Source organism: Plecotus auritus, assembly GCF_963455305.1.
Source record: "Plecotus auritus genome assembly, chromosome: 2".
In the NCBI taxonomy this organism is placed as follows: domain Eukaryota; kingdom Metazoa; phylum Chordata; class Mammalia; order Chiroptera; family Vespertilionidae; genus Plecotus; species Plecotus auritus.
The window spans coordinates 54616143-54642598 of record NC_137771.1 but is presented as its reverse complement, the minus strand read 5'-3'; positions in this window follow the sequence as shown (position 1 = coordinate 54642598).

The window sequence follows — 26456 nt, the reverse complement described above, 5'->3', positions numbered from 1 at the left end:
CATCTTAGTTTTCCATTCAATATTATAATCAGTCTCTTGAAATAAACTAGGAGTTGAAATTTATTTTAAAAAATGAACAAAACCCAGTTAATAACTTATTGGGCAATTATGATAAAGCTGCTATACACACTTGTGTGCAGGCTTTTGTGCACAAATAAGTTTTCAACTCTTGGATAAATACCAAAGAGTGTGATTGCTGAATACTATGAAAAGTATACTTATTTTTTTAAGAAACCACAAATCTGTCTTCCAAAGTGGCTGTACCATGTTGTAGTCTCACTAGGGATATATGAGAGTTCCTGTTGCTCCACAATCTCACCAGCATTTTTGTGTTGTTGTTGGTCAAGATTTTGGCCATTCTAATAGGTGTGTAGTGGAAATGCACTGTTATTTTAATTTGCATTTCTCTGATGTCATAAGATGCTGAAGATCTTTTCATATTCATATTTCCCATCAATGTATCTTCTTCGGTGAGATGATTGTTAAGATTTTGACCTATTTTTTTAATCAAGTTGTTTGTTGTTTTATTATTGAGTTTTAAGAGTTCTTTGTGTGGCCCTAGACAATTTGGCTCCATGGGTAGAGCTTAGGCCTATGAACTGAAAGGTCCCAGGTTCAGTTCCGGTCAAGAGCACATGCCCGGGTTGTGGGCTCGATTCCCCGTGGGGGACTTGCAGGAGGCAGCCAATCCATGATTCTCTCTCATCAAGGATGTTTCTATCTCTCCCTCCCTCTTACTTCCTCTCTGAAATCAATAAAAATATATATATATTTTTAAAAGAGTTCTTTGTGCATTTTGGATAAGTCCTTTATCAGACCTATTTTTTTGCAAATATTATCTCCCAATGTGGCTGGCCTTTTTATTCTTTTGATATTGTCATTCACAGAGCCAATGTTTTTAATTATAATTTAATCCACCTTATTATTATTTCTTGGATTGTGCTGGTACTCACCACTTTCCCTCTGTTCCAAACAGGCCTTCCCCGGTTTCCTAAAGTTGAGGTTTGTGCCATACCTGACATGGGCATGGTCACACAGGCCTGCAAGACAGTATACAGGCTGCCAACTGTCTTTCAATAGAGACCAAAACCAGATGGGTATTTTCCTTGCCCATTTGGGTACCTGCCCTTTTAGCAACTGCATTCAAATCTGTAAGGTTAATGCAATATTATTAACACAATGAAGTACAATATTGGCACTGTGGCCACCTTAGGTAGCCAAATCTTCTGCTACCATATATGACACATGGTAGGGCTATACAAATATCTTAGGGAGGTGACTAAGGTCTATTCTTGACCTTCCCACACAAAGCAAAATTGTCCTTGTCTTTCTGGAGTCATGTCCATGAAGATGCTTGAATTCCTGAAATTTTTCAAGAAACATTGCAGGGGAGTACAGACAGAAGAACATGAAACAGACTGACCCATTCTAATGATAGAGACAATTAGACCACAATAACACAGAATAACAAAAGACAATGACAACCAACTGAGGATCGCCAGGCACCGTCGTGCGCCGGGATCTGGTCTAGGAAGTAGCGCTGCGTCCAGCCTTCCAGAGACCCTAGATGGGTGCCCACAGAACCAGAAATAAGTTTCTTACCAGTAAGAACCAGATCCAGGTGGCTCCGATCAGAGTCAATCAGGAAATTTACCAGGCGGGGTTTCCGACCTCTACCAGTACCAGGGCTGAGGAACGTCTCTCAGAGATCTTCCCCTAGGTCGGAGAGTTCGGAGACCCCAGTGGGCTCCAGTCACAGGACCAGGCAAAGGCTGGTTATCTCGCTGGGGCCTCCAAATGTTGTGGAGTGAACGACCACTGGAGACCAGACCAAATTAAAATTTAGGGAGTCTTTAATAGCCAGCTGGCAACTGCTCTCTCTCCACGCAGGGAGTCCAGAGAGCAGCCCCGACCCTTTGTGTGGGACCACTTTTAAGCACATTAACCACATCCTGTTTTTGCAGAACAAGTAACCCAAGACAAAACAGTTTTTCCTAAGCAACGTCAGGATCATGCCATTGACGACCATGTTATTTACAGGGTCATCCTGTTCTTCAGAAAGCTGAGAGTGATCTATGAAAGAAGGCCTATGTGCTGGGAAGGGGCCATGAGACCGTATCTCAAGGCCTGGCCTGGTGTCAGCACTGACAACTCGATCTGGGGCATAGTCCATGGTCTCTCTGGAATGGGCAAAAATTCCCACTCTCCAACAGTTATACTTTCTTTCCTGGAAACAAAGAAATGACTCAGAATCCCAGTGTTCTTTGAAAAATTGTTTTAAAATTAACAGCATAAACCATTATACTTGAAAGTGTGTTTAGGGCAACACTGAGTCCACTTAGAACAAATTATATTGGTATGCAAGGAAAAATGAAGCCCATACATTATTTTAAAATTTATTTTTTAACTAAAGGACATTACAGAGCCTGTGATATGTTCATTTGCAGTAGGAATATCTTAAAGAAGGATTTAGTTTGTGATATAGTCCCCAAATATTTGGCTATAGAATCTTTATTTAAAAAAAATCCTTATAACACCAATGGTTCTCTGGTATGAATGGAATGTTTGTGTCCCCTCAAAATTTATATGTTGAAGCCTAATCACAATGTAAGTATTTGGAGGTGGGACTTTTGGGAGATATTTAGATCATGTGGGTGGAGTCCTCATAAATGAGATGAGTGCCTTTATAAAAAGAGATACAAGAGAAATATCTTGGCCTCATGAGATTATAGAGAGAAGATGGTTATCTACAAGCCAGGAAGAGATGGTCTCATATTCATGTCTTTAGTCTATTTACTGGCAGGCTTCTTTAAAAAACAAAACAGAACAAAAGACATTTGTCAGTACCAAAAAGAGACGTCTTAAGTAAAAATAATGAAAACCTCATACTGCTTAGATAATGCAGATAGTTCCAGTTATCTGGTCAAAGGGCAAAAAGCAAGCACTTTCAGTCTTCAGCTTCAATCTTTTGTTCATTTGTTATTGCTGGAATTTTATATTCATTTATTCTTTTATGGTGAATAAACTGGATGATGGTAGAGATGGTAAGCTTGCATTTACTCAGCCAAGCCTGGTCAGCCTCTGGAGAAGCTGCTTTTGTCTCTTTGCCATGCTGTGGCTTAGGGTTTTCTGGGCATCTGCATGAGTGCCACCACATATCCACAATTATATAATTATATTATATATTATGAGTACATTAATTATTTCACAGTATCAAATCATTACATCATACAGAATGCATTTTATTTTACTTGATTAAATATCATCTTTATGAGTATTAATTCTTTACACATTTTGTTTTTAATGTCCTTTGCATTAAGAAGTTATTTTGTGGTGTAGTAATGTAGGGTAACTTTTGCTTTTCCCTTAATAATATGTTAGTTTGGGGGCAGGAACTTGGTCTGCGTTGTCCCACGGTTTATCCTCAGTATCTAATTCTGTGCCTATCTCTTAGTAGGAGCTTAATAAATATTAATTGAACAATAATTAAATTTTCCTTTTGATGTTTTTCTTCATGTATTTTAAAACAACATCAGTTCTATGCTGAAACCAAGATGTTTCCTATGTTATATTTAATTTGCACTTGTAAATAAAATATACTGTTTTCTATATCAATCTTTATTAACTTATTTAAATACTCCCATTTGGGATTTTTTTCTGTATTGTTAAGAATTGTGTAAATTTCTCCCCCTTTTAAAATGAAATGCCAGGTATATATACCAATAACATATATTAATATTTATATTATTAACGAGAGGCCCAGTGCATGGGATTTGTGCACTGATTGGGGGTGTTGACTGCGGGGATCAGCCCACTGCAGGAGCTCCGCTCATCCCAGTCAGCCGAGCATCTGTGGACCCGCCCTCTGAGAGGCTGCTCCCTGGTCCAGAATCTTCCATGGAGCCTGAGTACTTGCCTCTCCAGGAGACCAGGTTGGGGCCGGGTCCAGGGACAATAGCACTGAGAGGCAGTGGAGTAGGCCTCAGACCCGCAGTAGCCATGAACCCACATCCCAGCCTCCGGGGTCAGTTCTGCTAGCCTGGCAGCACTGCTGAACAGCCGTCAGGCATCTGAAGAAGGCAGCAGGGAGCAAGGAGGAGGAGCCTAGGGTGAGGAGTTTGGGGTGAGGAGCTGATGATCACAGCCCAGTTTCCTGCCCATTGGTCCTGGGTTCACTGCAGGAGCAGCCACTCATCCAGGTCAGCTGAGTGGTGTTCCAACTGTGGTAGTGCACTGACCACCAGGGGGCAGCTCCTGCATTGAGTGTCTGCCCCCTGGTTGTCAGTGCGTGTCACAGCAACTGGTCGACAAGTTGTTCTGGTCATTCCACTGTTTGGTTGCTGGGCTTTTATTATATCCTAATATATAAAAAGCCAGGGCCATCACGACTGAAACAACCAGATGGATGACCGAACAGCAGACTGCGTGGGGCAACCAGGCTGGCAGGGGGCAGTTGAGGGTGACCAGGCCGGCAGAGGGGGGCTGTTGGGGGCTACATGGCCAGCAGGGGGGGTAGTGAGGGGTGACAAGGCTGGCAGAGGGGGGCAGTTGGGGGCGACCTGGCTGACATGGGGGGCATTTAGGGGTGATCAGGCCAGCAGGCAGAGGCGGTTAGGGGCGATCAGTCAGGCAGGCAGGTGAGCAGTTAGGAGACAGGGGTCCCAGATTGGAGAGGGTGAAGGCTGGGCTGAGGGGATCCCTTCCCCCCGCATGAATTTTGTGCACCAGGCCTCTAGTAGGATAATAATATATTAACATTAATGTACATTATTACTTTTGTCACAACGTAACATGAATATATAGGGCTGTCCTTTTTTTGTAATTCTTTTATTATTATTTTTTTTAATCCTCACCCGAGGATATTTGTTCCACTGCTTTCTTAAAGTTGAAGGGAGGAAGGGAGAGAGAGAGGAAGAGAGAAGCATCAATGCAAGGGAGACACACCTATTGGTTGCCACCCGCAGGAGCCCCAACTGCAACCCAGGTATCTTCCCTTGACTGGATCAAACCTGTGACACTTTGGTGAGCGGGCTGACTCTCTAACCACTGAGCAACAATGGCCATGGCAGGACTGTTCTTCTGGTCTCTTTTCTGACCTACTGATTTGTCCGCCATGCCAAACCCATGTTTCAATGACTTTGTTTAAGATAGATAGTTCTTAAAATCTGTTTCTCTCTAATCTGCTTTCTTTTCAAAACCTATTTCCAAACAAGAGTTTCTAACCTTAGTTATTTGGTTACTATTAAGTCCATGGATTAGGACAATAGGCTCATTTCAATCAATAATTCAAATAATTATTTATCTTTTTTATTCTGTTCACTAATGAGAGTAGTACTTATTCATACATGCAAATAAACTGAGCTCCTTGATGTGCAAAGGAGCCTTAATTCCTCTCCTGTGTCTACACTAAAATATAGCACAGAAAATATGTGTTTGGTCCTAGTCCTCTGAAAGCAACCAATCTTTAAATTCTACCCAAGACTACAACATTGTTGAAGCTTTGGATTTTCTCTGTCTTGACTTCAAGTTCATCTTCATATTTTAAAAGTATGTTTAAATTGTTTCCATATTTTAAGAAATAAAGGGAGGATTATGAATCTGTGTGTTCACTCTTTTATCTTTTTTTAAATCTCCTTGTTCTAATATCAGGTCACTGGTAATCTGGTAAAGAAAAATCTATTCATGTGCATGTACATATCTCAACTGGGCCTTTCTTTTAAAATTTGCATCTACTTCATGCCAAATATGTTGGTAAAAACTTATGAAATATTCAAATAAGTGAGAGAAGAAGTTTTAGGCAACTTCCCTACCATTGGTTTGATCTCAAATGTGCTCTAGCCAAAGTGGCCCAAATAGACAACTAATTACTAATGTGCTTTATTGCCTTAAAAGGGTAAGGGTTAGAAGATGTCTATTCAACTTTTATATATGTGATCACTCAGATCATACATGGTATAAAAATATCACTTCCCAGAATACAGCACATTTGAAATAAAATAAAACAGAAGAGAAAAACACTTTCAATATTAGAAAATTAACACTAACACTGAATGTTTTAGCTTGTATAAAATATAGAATTTATTACATTCAGTAGCAAAAAATATGAATCTAGCCAGTGAGATGTGGGAAATGGAGATTCTATGCCTTGTTATTGAGGCATTCAAAAGGGGGTTGGGCAAATTTATCAAAGCCAAGAAAATAAAGAACTCCCTTTCATGTAAAGCTTCCTTGAACTATTTCCAAACAGCATCAATACAGTTGGCAAAGTTAACATGGAAATAAGTTAGTGTTAATTTGTGCTTCCAAAAAGTACACAGTGTATTTTAAAAGATAGAAGTGTTGATTCCATTGCAAAATTTAGTTTTAGTTGTTTTATTTTTTTTTTCATTTTTCCTCTTATTGCAAAAAAGAAGGAATGCAAATTAAGTCAATATTGAAAGAAGAGAAAAATTATGGTGGAAAATACTCAGGAAAAGTTTATGTTAGTTCCTAGCCATGTTAGGAAACCTAATGTCTAAGTTTAAGTAATTATTGAACGTGCAGTTTGATTCATACATCCACTAAAGTTACAAAATAATATAATACACACTGATGTCATTATCTATTCTGTTTTTCTTTTTCTTTTTGCTGTGAACTTGGTGTTGAAGCACCATGTGCCTTATACACTATATATGGCATGTGTCTAGCTGGATGGACTTTGACAAAGTGAATATTCACCTATACTAAACCCAGATCTAATATCACTATCATTCCAGAAGTTCCACTAGACTTCACTTTTAGTTATCACTTCCTACTCACCAGGGAAGACAATTGCCTATGTTTTTTGGTATTTTTAAAATTTCTGCATAGCTAATTACTACAACTTTATTGACATTAAATGACCTAAATGTATTGTCTAACAGTTTCTATAGTTTAGGAGTTTGAGTATAGTGAGCTGGATCCACTACTCAGAGTCTCAGCAGGCTACAGTCAGGTGGTGGGCATTGCTTGTGATCTCATCTGGGGCTCAGGGACCTCTTTCATCTGGTAGTAAAACTAAAGTCACTGTTTCCTGTCCTTGTCCCTCCATAATTTGTTCACAAAATGATTAGTTGCTTGTTTGTTTGATTTTTAATCTTTATTGCTGAGATTATTAAAGATGTCCCACTTCCTTTCCCCATTGCCTCCTTCCATCTGGTTCCTGCCCCACGCCAGGTCTTCGCCACCTTATTGTCTGTGTCCATAGGAAATGCATACATGCATATAAGATCTTTGTTTAATCTCTTCCCATACCCCACTCCCCTTCTCTCTGAGAATTATCAGTTTGTTTCATTTCATACCTCTGACTCTATTATATTCACCAGTTTATTCTGTTCATTAGATTTCTTATTTGTTTATTTTGATTTCAGATTCAATTTTTGATAGGTATGTATTTGTTGCCATTTTGTTGTTCATATTTTTTATCTTTTTCTTTTTCTTCTTCCTTTTCTTAAAGAATATCCTTCAACATTTCATATAATACTGGTTTGGTGGTTATGAACTTCTTTAGCTTTTTCTTGTTTGTGAATATCTTTATCCGACCTTCAATTCTAAATGATAGCTTTGCTGGGTAGACTAATCTTGGTTGTAGGTCCTTGCAATTCATCATTTTGAATATTTATTGCCACTACCTTCTGGCCTGCAGAGTTTCTGTTGAGAAATCAGCTGACAGTTGTATGGGCATTTCCTTGTAGGTAACTAACTGTTTTTCTCTTGCTGCTTTTAAGATTCTCTCTTTGTCTTTAGCCCTTGGCATTCTAATTATGATATGTCTTGATGTAGTACTCTTTGGGTTCCTCTTGTTTGGGACTCTGTGCTTCCTGGACTTATAAGTCTATTTCTTTTACCAGGTAGGGGAAGTTTTCTGTCATTATTTCTTCAAATACGTTTTCAATATCTCGCTCTCTCTCCTTCTGACACCCCCATAATGCAAATGTTGGTATGCTTGAGGTTGTCCCAGAGACAACTTCATATTTTTGGATTCTTTTTTTCTTTTTTCTCTTCTGGTTGGGTGTTTCTTGCTTCCTCATATTTCAAATCATTGATTTGATTCTCAGAATCCTCTATTCTACTGTTGAATCCCTGCATGTTATTCTTTACTTAGTCAGTGCATGCTTAAATTCTGACTGGTCCTTTTCCATGCATTTGGCATTCTCACTAAGATCCTTGAAAGTTTCACCAAGTCCCTTGGAGGTTTCTAGAAGATTCTTGAGTAACCTTATAACAGTAGTTTGCTTTCTTCCATTTCTTTCATTTGTGACATGTTTCTTTGTCTTTGCATTTTGGCTGCTTCCCCATGTTTGTTTCTATGTATTAGGTAGAGCTGCTATGTCTCCTTGTGTAGTAGGTCCCCCCTATGGCCCAGTGGCTCAGCCTCCCGAGTCACCTGAGATGAGAACTCTAGGTGCACCCCTTTGTGGGCTGTGAGCATAGTTTTGTTGTAGTTGATACTTAATTGCTGTTGGTGTCACTGGGAAGAATTGACCTCCAGGCCAATTATCTGTGAGGACCAGCTTCACCCACAGTGGGAGAGCTGCTATACAGAAGACACCCCTATGGAGCAGGATTTGCTTCAGTGGGGCTTTGGTGTTCACTGAGTCTGCCACTTGAGTGTGTTGCTTATGGATATGTAGAGTTGTAATCTGGTATGGTCTGATACTGACCACTGGGTACACTGGCTCTTGGATCTCCAGGGAGGTGCAAAGTCAGCCACTGCCTGGGGCCACCCAGCAGGACCTACAGAGAGATCTGCAGATTCCTCCTCTTTGTATCAGGTTTGGAAGTGCCCAGACGAGACCCAGCTGTGAAGCAAGGCAGGCTGGTGCTGGTGCTGGTGCTGGGTCTTGGGCCTTTTATTGATAGGTTTGAGACTCCCATACCCAGCTTTAGCTGGTCTGAGATTTTCAAGGACAGCCTGTTCATATGAAAAAGCTGCTGCAGGCAGCTTGGGTGGGGTTGTAAATTGAATGAGGCGGAGTCTTAAGGAATCACCAAAGTGGAGCAAACATTAATGGCTGCTAGTCAACCCTGTTATGGGGAGGTCCAAGCACATGAACAATGATACCTCTTCTGGGAGAAAGCCACCCTCAAGTTCCTGCCCGATGCCAGACAAACATGTCCCCCAGAGCCTCACCCTGGTGCTGGAGCTCAGAGGAAGCAGGACCTTGTAAGTTCAGTTAGTGGTGCCCATCTTTTAAGAGGAACAGCTGGCTCTCCATCAGCCTCTGTGTCACTGAGCTCCAATCCTCACTGGTTTTTACAGCCTGTAGTTATGGGGACTTCTGTTCCCAGCTGTGGGACTCTGGGCTCATGTCTGGTATGGGGCTGGGACCCCTTGATCATCTATGTGGCCTCTGCAAAGGTGATATTCCTCCTGATTAAAAAAAAATGACCTATGTGGGTGCCTTACCAGCCTGTTCTGTACCTCCACACCTCCTACCAGTCTCAGTGTGCTTTCTTCTTACTTCTCTAGTTGTAGGACTTCCATTCAGCCAGCTTTCCAGCGATTCTGGGTGATGGTTGTTCTGTGTTTTAGTTGTAATTTTGATGTGGTTGTGGGAGGTAGCTAGTACAGGCAGTTACTTACACTACCATCTTGCTTTTTTGGCTAGTTGATTCTTGAAGGCCATCAGAAGAATCTGTCTGCCTTAAATCTACAAATGAGAGCCTAGAATCTCTTTTAAAGGGCTTGCCTAATTAAGTCAGGGTGACCCAGAATAATCTTCCTTTTGTTTAAATTAAACTCAAGTGAGTAGGGATCTTGATTATATCTATAAAAATGCCTTTAATATTACAATTTAATGTAACCTAGTTACAAAAGAGAAACCACGTCATATTTACAATTAGGCAATTAGGCAAAGGATGGGGATCATATAGTGAGTGCACACCAGTGGAAGTGAAATTTGCAGGTCAGCTTAGAATTATATCTCATTTCTTTTGGTATATTTTATTGTCCTACATTGTTGTAATAGGAGAAATCAATAAAGCAATTTAGGAAAATCATAAATATGTGGAAATTTAAAGGCACACTCATATATCCAATAATTCAAAGAAAAAAAAAACACACAGGGGAAATTAGAAAATGAAAAGAATTAAAAACACAACACCCAAAGTTGGGGGTGGGGGAAGGTCCTGCAAAGCATTGCTTATGAAGAAATTTAAAGCTGTAAACTTCTGTATTTAGCCTTAGCTGACTTGGCTCAGTGGATAGAGCATCTGCCTGCAGAATGAAGGGTCCTGGGTTCGATTCCAGTCAAGGGCACATGCCCGAGCTGTAGGCTCAATTCCCAGTAGGGGGTGTGCAGGAGGCAGCCTATTGATGATTCTCTCTTATTACTGATGTTTCTATCTCTCTCTCCCTCTCCCTTCCTCTCTGAAATAAATAAAAATATTTTAAAAAGATAAAGATCTAAGATCAATAATCTAACCTGCCACTTAAGACATAAGAAAAGAAAGGCATTGTAAATCTAAATTAAGTAGAAAAATTGGGTAGAAATTGATAATAGAAGAAAAATCAATAAAACAAAAACTGGATTATTTGAAAGAGCAACAAATTTAATAGCCCTTCAGCTGAATGACCAGAAAATAAATGAGAGAAACTTACAAATTATTAAAAAAGAGGACATCACTACTAAGCTTCCATAAGTGAAAGGAATTATAAGGTAATATCATGAACAAATGTTTATTTATTATATTACATAATGTAGGTAATTTTCTAGAAAGACACAAACTATAGAAACTGACTTAAGAAAAAAATAGAAAATCAGAATGGATCTTTAACAATTAAAGATTCAGTTAAAATTTAAAAAAATTCACAGATAAAATCTCATGCCCAAATGGCTGCACTGTGATTTTGACAAAATATTTAAAGAAGAAATAAAACCAATCCTTCTCAAACTTTTCCAAGAAATAAAAATGCAGGGGACACCTACAACTCTGTGAGTTGAGTTAGTATTGCCTTTATATTGAAATCAGTTGAGGACATCACAAGATTAAAAATTCATAGCCCAATGATTTTATTAATATTGAAACAGCTACCCAGGAACCAACAGGTTACTGGTCAGGGCATATGCTTGGGTTGTAGGCAGGATCCCTAGTGTGGGCATGCAGGAGGTAGCCAATCAATGATTCTTTCCATCATTGATGTTTCTATCTCTCTCTTCCTCTCCATTCCTCTCTGAAAAAAAAAAAAAAAAAAAAAAAAAATATATATATATATATATATATAAACAAAGGATAGAATGGATTCTTCATCCTATGTTCCTAGGACAAAGAAAACCAGCAGTCAACATTATAGTTAACTAGAGGAGGCCCGGCACACAATATTCATGCACAGGGCGGGGGGTTCCCTCAGCCCAGCCTGCACCCTCTCCAATCTGGGACCCCTCGGGGGATGTCCAACTGCCAGTTTAGTTCCGATCCCTGAGATCGGGCCTAAACCAGAAGTCGGAAATCCCTCTCACAACCCAGGACCACTGGCTCCTAACTGCTCACCTGCCTGCCTGCCTGCCTGATCGCCCCCAACTGCCCTCCTCTCCCAGCCTGGTCACCCCTTACTACCTCCCCTGCCAGCCTGGTTGCCCCCAACTGCCCCACTCTGCTGTCCTGGTTGCCACTAACTGCCAACCTCCTGCTGGCCTGGTTACCCCCAACTGCCCCCCCTGCCGGCATGGTCACCCCTTACTGCCCCCTGCCAGCCTGGTTGCCCCTAACTGCCAACCTCCTGCCAGCCTGGTCGCCCCCAACTGCCCCCTGCCAGCCTGGTCACCCCCAACTGCCCCCCCCCCCCGCCAGCCTGTTCGCCCCATGCAGCCTGCTGTTCAATCGTTTGGTCGTCCCTGACTAACACTCCTGCCAGCCTGGTCACCCCATGCAGCCTCTGTTTGGTCGGCCATCCGGTTGTTTCATTCGTGATGGCCCCTGGCTTTTTATATATTAGGATGAGAAAAACTGTATAATTTCTCCTATGATTAGGAACAAGATAAAAATGTTCTTATCATTTTTGTTCAACATCCTGCCAGAAGTTCTAGTCATGGCAGTTAGGCATCACAATTAAATAAAAGGAAAGGAAGAGATAAAACTACCCGTATTTGTGGGTAGGTAGCATAATTTTGTAGATAAAAATTTTAAAGAATCCACTAAAAAATCTATTAGAACTAATAAATGAGTTCAGCAAGTTTTCAGGGTACTAGTTTAACATGCCAAAACTAAATTGTAATCTTCCACAATAACAATGAACAGTCGGAAAATGGAATTAAGAAAATTTCATTACCATACTATCAAGAATAATAAAATAGTTAATAAATTTAACAAAAGAGCAAGACATACATTAGAAAGCTATAAAATGTAGTGGAAAGAAATTGAAGACTAAATAAATGGCACAGTTCCCTTTTGCTTAATAGTTCCTTCTCAAGTTTTTTTCTTTTTTTTCCTTTCCTTTTGTTTTACTATAAACAGCAAAGAGAAAGCAGACTATGCCTTCTTCACTTTGCTTGGAAATCTTCATCTAAATACCTAAGTCTACTTACAAAGTAGACTTAAAAGTCTACTTTTTAAGACTGAACCGCAGAACACAATTTGACCAATATTTATATCACTTTATAAGGAGAGCCCTTCGTTCAGTTTCTAAAAACATGTTTCTGCTTCCTATCTGAGTCTTCTCCAGAGATACCTTTGACATCCACACTTCTAGCACCAGTCTGTTCCTGATGGTATATGTATTCTCTAAGATGATAAACGTTTTTCTCTGCAGTCTACTTCACTTCTTTGAGCCTTTTCCAAAATTACTTTTAGCATCCATAATCTATGAACAATATCTTTAAGACAATCTAGGCTTTGTTATCAAGTACCTCAAAATTCTTCCAGCTTCTTTCTATGCATTACCCCATTACAAATTTACTTTCACATTTTCAGGCATTTGTTACAAAAGCACCATAATTCCTAGTACTAAAATCTATGATAGTTTCTAGGGCTTCTGTAACAAAGAATCACAAACTGTTTAGCTTAAAAGAATGGAAATGTATTTTCTCACAGTTCTTGAAGCAAGAAATCTGAAATTGAGGTGTTGGCAGGGCAATGCTTCCCCTAAGATTCTAGACAAATTCTTCCTTGCTTCTGTTGATGGCAAAGAATCCTTGGTGCTTCTTAGAAGCCTTGAAGCTACATCACACCAATCTTTTATTTTCCTTTTGAAATTGGGTACTTGTCTTTTATTGTTGATTGTAAGATGATTTTTATGAATTTTTTATATAAACACTATTAAACATAAGATTTGCAATTTTTTTTCTTATTTCATGAATGCTATAGAATTTTATATTTAGTTTTTATTAGTTTGAGAATATTTCTTCTATGCCTAGTTAGCTAAGAAATTCATCATTGTGATTATTAAATATTTTAGAATTTCAAGGTCTTATTTTTGTTATTACATGGCATTCTCCCTATGTCTTCACATGAGTTTTTTCTCTGTTTGTAAGGACAGCAGTCATATTTGATTAAGTCCATCCTACTCCAGTTTGACCTCATGTTAAGTAATTGATCTAAAATGACCCTAAATTTGAATAAGATTTCATTCTTAAGTATTGGGTGTTAGGACTTCAGCATAGCTTTCTGCAGGACACAATTCAATCCATAGCAGACCTTTCTTCATTTCACACATAAAAATAAATTAAAACATATTATAAGCATATATGTAAGAGCTAAAACTATAAAACATTTCAAGAAAATATGGATGTAAATAGTTGTAATATTGGATTAGGGAAAGCCTACCTGTATATGACATCAAAAGCACAAGTGATAAAAGAAAAATATTGATAAATTGTACTTCATCAAAACTTAAAACATTTGTGCTTGAAACATCATCAAGAAAGTGAAAAGACAACAAAAAGAGACAAAATATTTCAGATTATAGATCACATCAGAAATTTGTACCTGGAATATATAAAGAATAAGTACAAAACAATAATAAAAAGAGAAGCCAATTAAAAATGGTCGAAGCATCTGACTAGACATTTCTCTGAATGAAATATACAGATGGCAAATAAGCTTGTGAAATTATTCTCAACATCATTAACCATCATGGAAATGCAAACCAAAACTACAATTAGATACCATTTCACACAATCTAGACTGTCTATAATCAAAAAGACAGATAATTACAAGGTTTTGGCAGCAATGTGGCGACAGCTCAAATCTCATACATGGCCAGTGGGAATGCAAAATGGACAGTTGCTTTGGAAAGAAGGCTGTCAATTTCTCAGAAAGCTAAGTATACAATTACCAAATAACCCAGCCATTCCCCAAGAAGGTATATATCTAAGGGAAATAAAATCAGAACCACACAAAATTTGTTCATAGCAGCATTGTTCATAATAGTAAAAAATAGAAAAAAGACAAATGTCCATCAACTGATGAATACATTTTAAAATGCACTGTATCTATAAAATGGAATATTATTTAGCCATAAAAAGGTATGATGTACTGACATATACATAGATAAACCTTGAAAAGAGTTAAGTAAAAGAAGCCAGTTACAAAATACTACATATTGTATGACTCCATTTATATGAAATGTCCAGAATATTCAATTTTATAGTGACAGGAAGTGGATTAGTGGTTGCCTAGGGAAAGGGAGATTGGGGGAAAATTGGCAGTGACTGATTCTGGATACTGGGTTCTCTCAGCTGAGCAACTAAAAAGAAAAATAGTAGCAAATGTATAAACCATTTGGATAACATAATGAGTATATGATTTAAGAGACAGATATGGAATCTGCATACAGTTAGAAGAAATGTATTGTTTTTAAAGTTCACATAAAACATTTATATTTGACAACACACAAAGCCTTAAAGCAAGTCTCAACAAGTTTAATAGATTAATTATAAATATAATGTTTTCTGATCATAGTAGAAATTCTATTTGATTCAAAAATAAGAGAAGGTATGAAAGCCATCATATAGTTCCATATAACTTATGAGTCAAAAAAAGTTATAAAAATTGAAATTTAAATATGCTTAAAATTGAACAATAATAAAATCAATAAATATCAAACTTATGAGACGTGATGAAATTTACAGCATTCATTCTTATATTAGAAAATGAGAAATCTTAAAAATTAAAGAGATTGATATACAACTTAAGAAGCATAAACACAAGTAAATTATGAGTAATAAAACAGAAATTAACAATGTTAGAAATGAGGGGTACTCAAAATGAAAAGTTGATTCATTAAAAGAAATACACTAATTCTATTTTTTCACATTAGATTAGGGCTCAAACCATGTTTGAATTATCTTCTATTCAGGTTATTATTGAGACAGGGATTCCTTACCTAGAGTTATGGGCTTGGCTAAAGTCAACCCAACCCACACTGTGCAGATAATATTTTCAGAAACTGGTTAGTCACATGTACTCATAGTATGGGGGGAAGAGGATACAGTACAAGACACAGAGCTATATGGGTTGTACACCCAGGGACAGAATGAGCAACTAGGAGGTGTGTGAGGCAGGCTTTGTAATATCAAAGGAGGGGGAGCTCTCTGGTTCCTTGGGGAGGAGGAAATGGTCTTGTTTGAATAATTCCTTATCTAGCAGGGAACTGAAACTTACTATTAAGGGATAATCAAGACTGTGTTCATTCCTTCTGACAAGGAGATAGTACCAAGGGCACCTTATCCATGGGAGCAGAGTGGGGAGGGGAACTTGTAGTTAGGCCATTTGAGTCACTCTCAATTTTACCAGCTATAAAAGCAGCACATAATATGGAGTCTTAATGTTATTCCTTAACCACAAAAAAAGAACACAGGTAAATAAATGCATAAACAATAAATTGTACAAAAACAGTAGAAAATGTAATTATTTGCAGATAAAATGTTATCTACATAAATATCCTATATAATAAGAGGGTAATATGCAAATCGACCGAACGGAGGAACGACCGGTCGCTATGACATGCACTGACCACCAGGGGACAGATGCTCAATGCAGGAGCTTCCCCTGGTGGTCAGTGCTCACCCACAGGGGGAGTGCCGCTCAGCCAGAAGCGGGGATTAAGGCTGGCAAGCGCAGTGGTGGTGGCAGGAGCCTCTCCCACCTCCTCAGCAGTCAAACATCCCCTGAGGGCTCCTGGACTGCAAGAAGGTGAAGGCCGGGCTGAGGTACCCCCTCCCAGTGCACAAATTTCATGCATTGGGCCTCTAGTTTAAGTATAAGTTACAACATTTAGAAATTGTAAGTTATGCAATTTTCTGGATATTAAATTATTGTAAAATAATTGGAAGATAGTTTATTTTGTTTAATTTTATAACAGAAAGAACCAATAAAAAATTAGAAGAAAACTAAGACATTTAAGATGTTTATAGAGATAATTACAAAAGGTTTTGACCTTGTGGCAGAAAGGTAAATTAGGTCTACCACCACCTTTTTTATTTCTAAGTGTGATATTATATTGCATCAGTAAAAAAGCTGAAAACCGTATTTCTCATAGTCCTTTGTAATTTGGGTCCCAGAAGAAATTTAAGTTCTGCCAATGAAGTGTACCCAACTGAACTGGGACTTGAATTTGGAACCACGTTACACTGGGAATTTGGCAATGTGGAAGGCATTTATTTGTGCTTTCATGTTTCTATTAGACCCAATGTGGTTCTAGAGCCAATAATTATAGAAGCAGCATTCTGATCTCTGAATGGCACTGAAGCTGGTGTTCTTCTGAAGCCAACGTTTTTGGTAGCACTTTCCTGGTCCAGGCAAAATGGCCAATGTGGGTTATCATAATGCCAGCAGCTAGGACTGTTGACTTCTTCTGTGCCAAGTTTCTGATTATGGCAAGGGTAAAATTCATTGGCAGGTTAGTATCTGATTTTGTCCAAGAAGTCATTCCTGCGATTTAGCCTAAACACTGTTCCTCAAACTCTTCTTACAATTTGTAAGCAATTAAATCATGTTCTGCTAAAAATAGTTAGGATGTTTCCTGTTATATGCAACTTTAATACAAGGAAATAATAAAGATCTAAATAAAGTCAGAGGTATGTTCTTATGGAAAAGGTTTAATATAAGTATATAGGTGCTTTTTAAATGAAATTATACCTTCTAAGAGCTTACCTTGGCATTTTAATCTGAATTAAATTTTATATGGAAGAATTATCTTACAAATATCAAGATATATAAAACTATTATTGTAAAATATTGGTTATAGTGAAATATAAATAAACCAAGTAACTGTAAATCAAAAGTCTAGGACCTCAGAAGTAGTTTCTTATTTCTATTCATTAAATCAACAAATATTTAATTATTAGTTAGTGCAAGTTAAGAACTGTTCCTTAAGCTGTAAATACATTAGAGAACAAAAGGAAAAACAAAACCAAAAAAAAAGAATGGCACGCCCTTATTTTGATTGTATTCTGGAATGGGGAATAATACGTTTTTTAAATAATGAGTCAATAAATATGAGAAAAGTGGATTTGTATTTCTACCTTGTACTGTACACCAATTGAAATTTTTAAAAGCATACCTAAAATAATCACCCATTAAAAGTGACTTGGGGTTTCAGCTTTCACATTTCAAAAGCTGGAAAGTCATTGTTCTCATCCTTCTAATAGAAAAAAAAAAAAGCAGAGAAACAAAAATCAATGCCTTTTGTTGGATCCACAAGAGAACTGAGGCTGCAGGTGAAAACTGCCACACTGAAATCTGAAGAAACTTGTGTATCAAGAGAGACGTAGCAACCAGGATTTGTTTACCTGGAGCAGAATTTGCTGGAGCCATAAACTGGTAGAAACACTTAAAAGTAAACACAGAATTGAGACTGAATATGGCCTAGAATGAAAATGATAGAACCCGTGAGATCTACAGTCTTAGAGTTGTTCTCATACTTTAATGTGTTCATCATGAGAATCTAAGAAAGACCTTTTTATACCTTTGGCAAGAGATGAGGAAGAGTAGCTAATCTAAAATATGTCCAGAGCCTTCTGCATAACAATAGACTACTCTCCAGAGAATTTTTACTTTTCTACCTTCCAGGGAGATTCAGAGATGTCATCTGAAATTGGCAGGGAGAAACCAAAGAAAAAAGGAAGTTCACACCAAATTGGTAGGTGGCAGGTTTAATAATCTAGGAAATTTACTTAGGAGGCTTGTTGGGTAACTTCAAGACTAGATTTTCTGCACCCACACATCAAATCTTAAAATTTACATAGGTGCCTTAACTGGGTTCAGATATGTAACTCAGACCCTTAACTGGTTCATTTATGCTCACAGGGTACCTAGCAGTGTCCAATCATGTACCCAGGCCAGATATTACCATCACAAGGTTATAATCTCAAGGCTGTATCATTGGGGTCACTTCTGAAAGTGGTGAGGGCAAGCTGAGTGCATATTTGGGGCAGGGAGGAGGTGGGGAACCTCCAATTGCCCACGTCCAGCTCTCAGGTGAACTGGCAGTCACAGCTTCTTGATGATCTCTTCCAGCATGCAAACACAGATGGTTAGTGTACACACACACAAAAAATAAATGGAAACTCTAAGAAAGAATCAGAAGGAAATGCTAGAAATGCCTTTGATGGATTTTATCAGAGGACTTGAAACAACCAAGGATAGAAGCCCATTGCATTAAGATAAGTCAATATATGAAAAATATAACCTTCCAAACTCAATCAAGAAGAATAAAAAACATCTCAACAGGCCAATAACTAAGGAGGAAATTGAAGCAGTCATCAAAAAACGTCCAGCAAACAAAAGCCCGAGGCCAGATGGCTTCACAGGGGAGTTTTACCAAACATTCAAAGAAGAACTAAAACCTGTCCTTCTCAGACTATTCCAAAAAATTCAAGAGGAAGGAACACTTCTAAGCTCTTTCTATGAAGCCAGCATTGCCCTAATCCCAAAACCAGATAAAGACACTACAAAGAAAGAGAATTGCAAGCCACTATCCCTGAGGAACATAGATGCTAAAATCCTCAACAAAATTCTAGAAATCAGATCCTGTAATACATTAGAAAGATCATACACCATGACCAAGTGAGATTTATTCCAGGGATACAAAGTACAATAGTACAATATCCCCAAATCAATAAACGTGATACATCACATAAACAAATTGAGAGACAAAAATAACATAACCATAATAATTGATTCAGAAAAGGCATTTGACAAAATCCAACACCGGTTACTGATAAAAACTCTAAGCAAAGTGGGAATAGAGGGCTCATATCTCAAGATAATAAAAGCCTTATATGACAAACCTACAGCCAACATCATACTTAATGGGCAAAAACTAAAACCATTTCCACTAAGAACAGGAACAAGACAGGGATGCCCACTATCACCACTCCTGTTTGACATAGTTCTGGAAGTGCTAACCATAGCAATCAGACAAGAAGAAATAAAAGGCACCCATATTGGGGAAAAAAAGAAGTAAAATTGTTATTATTAGCAGATGGCATGCTAGTGTACATAGAAAACCCTACAGACTCCATTAAAAAACTACTAGAACTAATAAGTAAATTTGGCAATGTAGCAGGATACAAAATTAACCCCCAGAAATCTATGGCTTTTTTATAGACCAATAATGAACTCACAGAAAGAGAAACTAAAAACAACAATCCCATTTACCACTGCAACAACAAAAATTAAGAAACATAGGAATAAATTTAACCAAGGAGGTAAAGCACCTATACTCAGAAAATTACAGGACACTGAAAAAAAAGATAGAGAAAGACATAAACAAATGGATGAATATGCCATGTTCATGGATTGGTAGAATCAACATCGCTAAAATACTACCCAAAGCAATCTATAGATTCAATGCAATCCCCATTAAAATACCAATGGCATACTTCAAAGACCTAGAACAAACTCTCCAAAAATTCATCTGGAATAAAAAAAAAGGAAGACCCTGTACAGTTGCAGCAATCTTGAGAAAGAAGAACAAAGTTGGAGGAATCACAATACCAGATATCAAGCTATGCTACAAAGTCACTGTTCTCAAAACTGCCTTGTACTGGCAAAAGAACAGATGTATAGACCAATGGAATAGGACAGAGAACCCAGAAATTGACCTGAGCCATTATGCTCAATTAATATTTCACAAAGGAGGCAAGAGCCTACAATGAAGTCAAGACAATATTTTCAATAAATGGTGTTGGGAAAATTGGACAGAACATACAAAAAATGAAACTAGACCACCAACTTACACCATACACAAAAATAAACTCAAAATGGATAAAGGACTTAATGGGAAACCATAAAAATCCTAGAAGAAGCCATAGGCAGCAAAATAGCAGACATTTGTCATAGCAATATCTTTACCAATACAGCACCTAGGGCAATGGAAACTAGGGAGAAAATAAACAAATGGGACTACATCAAAATAAAAAGCTTCTGCACAGCAGAAGAAACCATCAATAAAACAACAAGAAATTCCACTGCATGGGAGAACATATTTGCCAATGTTATCTCCTATAAGGGTTTAATCTCCAACATTTAAAGGGAACTCATACAACTTAACAAAAGGAAGACAAACAATCCAATAAAAAAACATGGCCAAAGGACCTAAATAGACACTTCGAAAGAGGACATACAGAAAGCCAATAGACCTATGAAAACATGCTCAAATTCACTAATCATCCAAGAGATTCAAATAAAAAAGACAATGAGGTACCGTCTCACACATGACAGAATAGCTATCATCAACAAATCAACAAACGACAAGTGCTGGTGAGGATGTAGAGAAAAAGGAACCCTCCTTCACCACTGGTGGGAATGCAGACTGGTGCAGCCACTGTGGGGAACAGTATGGCATATCCTCAAAAAGTTAAAAATGGAACTGCCATTTGACCCAGTAATACCACTTCTAGGAATATATCCCAAGAAACCAGCAACACCAATCAGAAAGGATATATGCACCCCTATGTTCATAGCAGCACAATTTACAATAGCTAAGATTTGGAAACAGCCTAAGTGCCCTTCAGCAGAAGAATGAATTAAAAAACGGTGGTACATCTACACAATGGAATACTACACTGCTGTAAAAAAGAAGGAATTTTTACCATTTGCAACAGCATGGATGGAACTGGAGAGCATTATGCTAAGCGAAATAAGCCAGTCAGAGAAAAATAAATACCACATGATCTCACTCATTTGTGGACTATAATGAACAACATAAACTGATGAACAAAAATAGAACCAGAGTCATAGAAGCATCAAACAGACTGTCCAACCTATGAGGGAAGGCAGGGGTGAGGGGTTAAGAGATCAACCAAAGGACTTGTATGCATGCATATGAGCATAACCAATGGACACAGACAGTGGTGGGGGGTGCTGAGGGCATGTGCTGGGGGGTGGGGGTGGCTGGGGAGAGGTCAATGGGGGAAAAAGGAGACATATGTAACACTTTAAGCAATAAAGAATTTAAATTAAAAAAATATATAAGTCAATATAAATTTTGAAATTGAAAGCAAAAAGAAAAAGAAGGAAAAAAAGTAAAATAGAATTTTCAATTATTGTGGGACAATACCAAAATGGATAATGTATAAACTGCAGAAATATTTGCATTAATATGTTTGAGAGCTTTTCAAATTGATGACAGACACCAAACTACACCCAGGAATCTAGGGAACACCAAGCAGAAAACTAACACCCCATATCCACAAAACATGCAGATGGATAATATACTCAAATTGCCAAAAACCAAACATAAAAAGAAACATCTTGAAAGAAATCAAAAGAAAAAATATCACACAAATATAAAGAAATAAGGCTAAGAATTACAAATCCATAAAAGCAAAAAGAGAATGGAATGAAATGTATAGACATATACATGAAGGTATGTATGTGTATATATACATAATTATATGTGTATCTAAATATGTACACAAAGGTAAACTTGTTAAAGTTAAGGATTATTTAATTTTTTCCCTGTAAGATTAATATATTTTAAAACAAATAAAATAATTACTACTTGTAATGAAACTTCCCTTTAGGCCAGTGGTTCTCAACCTTTCTAATGCCGTGACCCTTTAATACAGTTCCTCATGTTGTAGTGACCCCCCAACCATAAAATTATTTCCGTTGCTACTTCATAACTGTAATTTTGCTACTGTTAATGAATCGTAATGTAAATATCTGTGTTTTCCGATGGTCTTAGGCTACCCTGCTAGCAGTTCTCAACCTGTCGTGACCCACAGGACCGCTGCTCACGACAGGTTGAGAACTGCTAGCAGGGTCACCTAAGACCATCAGAAAACACAGATATTTACATTATGATTCATTAACAGTAGCAAAATTACAGTTATGAAGTAGCAACGAAAATAATTTTATGTTTGGGGGTCACCACAACATGAGGAACTGTATTGAGGGGTCGCGGCATTAGAAAGGTTGAGAACCACTGCTTTAGGCCTTTCACCTAACATTAACGTTGTGATAATAATTCTAAACTTGAGAAGCATAGTAAGTAAATCAGATATGCTATTATAATTATACTAGAGGCCCAGTGCACAAAATTTGTGCACAGGGAGTTGTCCCTCAGCCCAGCCTGCATTCTCTCCAATCTGGGAACCCTTGAGGGATGTCCAACTGCCCGTTTAGGCCTGATTCCCAATGGGATCAGCCTTAAACGGGGGGTTGGACATCCCTCTCACAATCCAGGACTGCTGGCTCCCAAATGCCCTCCCCTGCAGGCCTGGGTCCCCCCCCAACTGTCCTCCCCTTAAGGCCTTGTCACCCCCAACTGCCCTCCCCTGCAGGCCTGGACCCCCTCAACTGATCTCCCCTGCAGGCCTGGCCCCCACAAATTGCCCTCTGCTGCAGGCCTGGTCCCCCCCAACTGCCCTCCCCTGCTGGCCCGGTCACCCCTAACTGCCCTCCTCTGCTGGCCTGGTCACCCCAAACTGCCCTCCCCTACTGGCCTGGCCCCCCCAACTGCCCTCCCCTGCTGACCTGGTCTCCCCCAACTGCCCTTCTTTGCTGGCCCGGTCACCCCTAACTGCCCTCCCTGCTGGCCTGATCACCCACAACTGCGCTCCCCTGCAGTCCTGGTCCCCCCCAACTGCCCTCTCCTGCAGTCCTGGTCCCCCCCAAATGCCCTCCCTTGCTGGCCAGGTCTCCCCCAACTGCCCTCCTCTGCTGGCCTGGTCACCACTAACTTCCCACAACTGCCCTCCCCTGCAGGCCATCTTGTGGTGGCCATCTTGTGGCAGCCATCTTTGACACATGGGGGCAGCCATCTTGTGTCTTGGTGTGATGGTCAATTTACATTACTCTTTTATTAGATAGGATAGTTCACATTATATTTTATTATTACTATGCATTATTTTCAGAAAATGAAAATAAAAGAGGACTATATGTATCAATCAGTGAGTACTTTTGGATTTGAAAGTTTCATAATAAAGCAGAAGAAAAAGAAAGCTACACTATGTCTCAAGTGCTTGGCATTTTTTGAAATATATTTTTTGTTGATTTCAGAGAGGAAGGGAGAGTAAGAGAGAGATAGAAACATCAACAATGAGAGAGAACTATTGATCAACTCCCTCCTGCACATCCCACACTGAGGATAGAGCCCTGACCTGGAATCAAACTGTGACCTCCTGGTTCATAGGTTGATGGTATGTTTTTATGAAAAGTACTAGCCTCAATAAAAAGTTTGTAACTTCTTTATCTTTATTGGAACACACAAAAAGAATACCTGTGATAAGAAAGAGAAAAAAAAACATTTCTCATCAAATTAAAGAACACTGGATTATGACTGGATTATTTTAGCAAAATTCAAAATTTTTGTTTCAGCAAAATTCACAATAAAGATTATTGCACATTGCTATTCTCATTATATGTTGAAATAAAAACACTGGGACACTGATAAAAGGCTTTTGAACAAAGGCCTGGTGCACAAAATTTGTGCATGGGGCGGTCCCCTCAGCCCAGCCTACCAGAGATTGGGGACCTAAACCGGCTGTCAGACATTCCTCTCACAATATGGGACCACTGGCTCCTTACTGTTCACCTGCCTACTTGCCTGATCACCCCTAACTGCCACCCTGCCAGCCTGGTCACTCCCAACTGCCCCCCCCCCCAATGGCCTGATCACCCCCAACTGCCCCCCGAACGGCCTGGTTGCCCCTTACTGTCCCCTCCCGGCCTGGTCGCCCCCAACTGCTTCCCCTGCCAGCCTGGTCACCACTTACTGCCCCCCCCTGCCTGCCTGGTCACCCTCAACTACCCCCCTCTACCAGCCTGGTTGCCATTAACTGCCCCCCCCACCAGCCTGGTCACCCCCAACTGTCACCCCGCTGGCCTGGTTGCCCCCAACTGCCCCCCCTGCCAGCCTTGTGGTCCCCAACTGCCCCCCTGCTGGCCTGGTCGCCTCACGCAGCCTGCTCTTTGGTCGTTACTGTTACTGTGACAGCGTCCTGGACAATTTGCATATTCTTCTATACACACACACACACACACACACACACACACACACACGCAATGAAGCACTTTAAAGAAATAGGAAGATTTTAGGGTAGAAAGGATCTTTATTTTAAATATGTTTTTATATTGATTTTAGAGAGAGATGAAGTGAGAGGGGAGAGATAGAAACATCGGTGAGCGAGAAACATCAAATATCAGCCAGCTGCCTCTTGTACACCCAGTACTGAGGATTGAGCCTGCAACCAGTGCATGGGATAACACTCAACCAACTAAGCCATGCTGGCCTGGTATAAAGGATCTTAAAGACCAGTTTAATCAGCCATTCTTCCATTCTACAGCTTTGCTTGCAGAACAAGCAATCAAAATAAGTCCCAATTTGTTCATAACTACTCTACCCCTGAATTGTTAAATGTGGACACTGGATGAATCAAATACTTTAGTTTTAATTTATAAAGCATAGTGAACTGGAAACACCTCTCAGTCTACATCATATATACAATTGATCATTTCTGATCACAAGAAGTTAAATTTTTCTGTCAAATATCATCTACTTCTATCTTTCATATACAAAACCTATATTCTGTACTTAACAAAGTTGATTTTAGTTTCAGTCCAGAACTTTACATCAGTTTCTCTTTACCTCCTTTTTGTTATTAGCAAGCTATTAATCATATATTTCAAGGCACCTTTTAAATTTTAATATTCACTATCACTTCTGCTTTTTAGTGCAAATTAGAAAAATATGTAAACAGAATAACATTACAAGTTTCCATAAAGTTCTTTATTCTGGCAATGATTTAAAAGTCTGATTCTGAGCTCCAGTCTGTTTGAAGCTAAAACATTAATCGGGATGTTTTCAGCCAAATTAGCTCAATTCCAGTGATTTATTAGTCACTTCAACTTAACATTTAATCAGTTTAAGGAGCTGGCCTACTTGCCCCATGTGTTGGGATTAAGTCTAGATTCAGGGAAGTTTAACTCACACCACTGCAAAGAGATGCAACTGGTCTGTGCTTATGCTGATAAAAATATATCTCTATTTTTGGCACAGACAATCTGAGATAATTGCTCCAGTAAGGCTTCTCAGTATTTTCCTGTCAATTCAGTTCTATCCTGGCTTTAGCTGATGTTAATCCCCTGATGTCCTGTTGCATCTCCGTTTTGATGCCTGTTTATGACCCCCCACCTCTCAGCTTCTTAGGGGAGTCTTTGTGTCAGAGAAGTTCTGTAAATCCCTGCTGTGGATATATTCAGTTATACGTTTGGTTTATTCCTTTTCCAAGGCATCCACTCTTAATATTTTTTCACTTTAAAAAAATACTAATTTATTTCCTTTAATCCCCATTTTCTATGCAATCTAGTTTAAATTGGATTTTTCTTGCTTACAATGTGGTTAGTTCCGGCTGAAAAACTCTGAGTAGAAATAACAAAGGTGACGCCTGGGTTTCTGCAATGACTACTCCCTGCATGTTCTTCCTGTTCTCTTTTCCCAGCTGTAGCAACCTGGGAGACATTAGTGATAGGGCAGAGTGATCACACCTCTGAGTCACCACTTGGAAAGGAGTTGCCATCCAGAACAGTGGGAATAAGCCAGTCAGAGAAAGACAAGTATCACATGATCTCATTCATATGTGGAATCTAACGAACAAAGTAAACTGATGAACAAAATAGATCTGGAGACACAGCAGCATAGAACAGATTGACGAATCTCAGAGGGAAGGCGGGGGTGGAGGGAGTGGAGGATGGAGGTGGGACAGTGGAGAGAGATTAACCAAATAATTTATATGCATAACTCATGGACACAGACAATAGTGTGGTGAAGGTCTTGGGTGGTGGGGTGTAGGAGTTGGGGTGGAAGGGGTCAATGGGGGAAAAAAAGGGGATATCTGTAATACTTTCCACAATAAAGATAAATTAAAAGAAAAAGAACAGTGGGATACACAGCTGAGTTGGCATATATGACAAATTAACTTCTGGTGTGTTAAATCATTAGATTTCTTAATTAACTTCTTACTGCATCAAAACCTAGTATATCATGT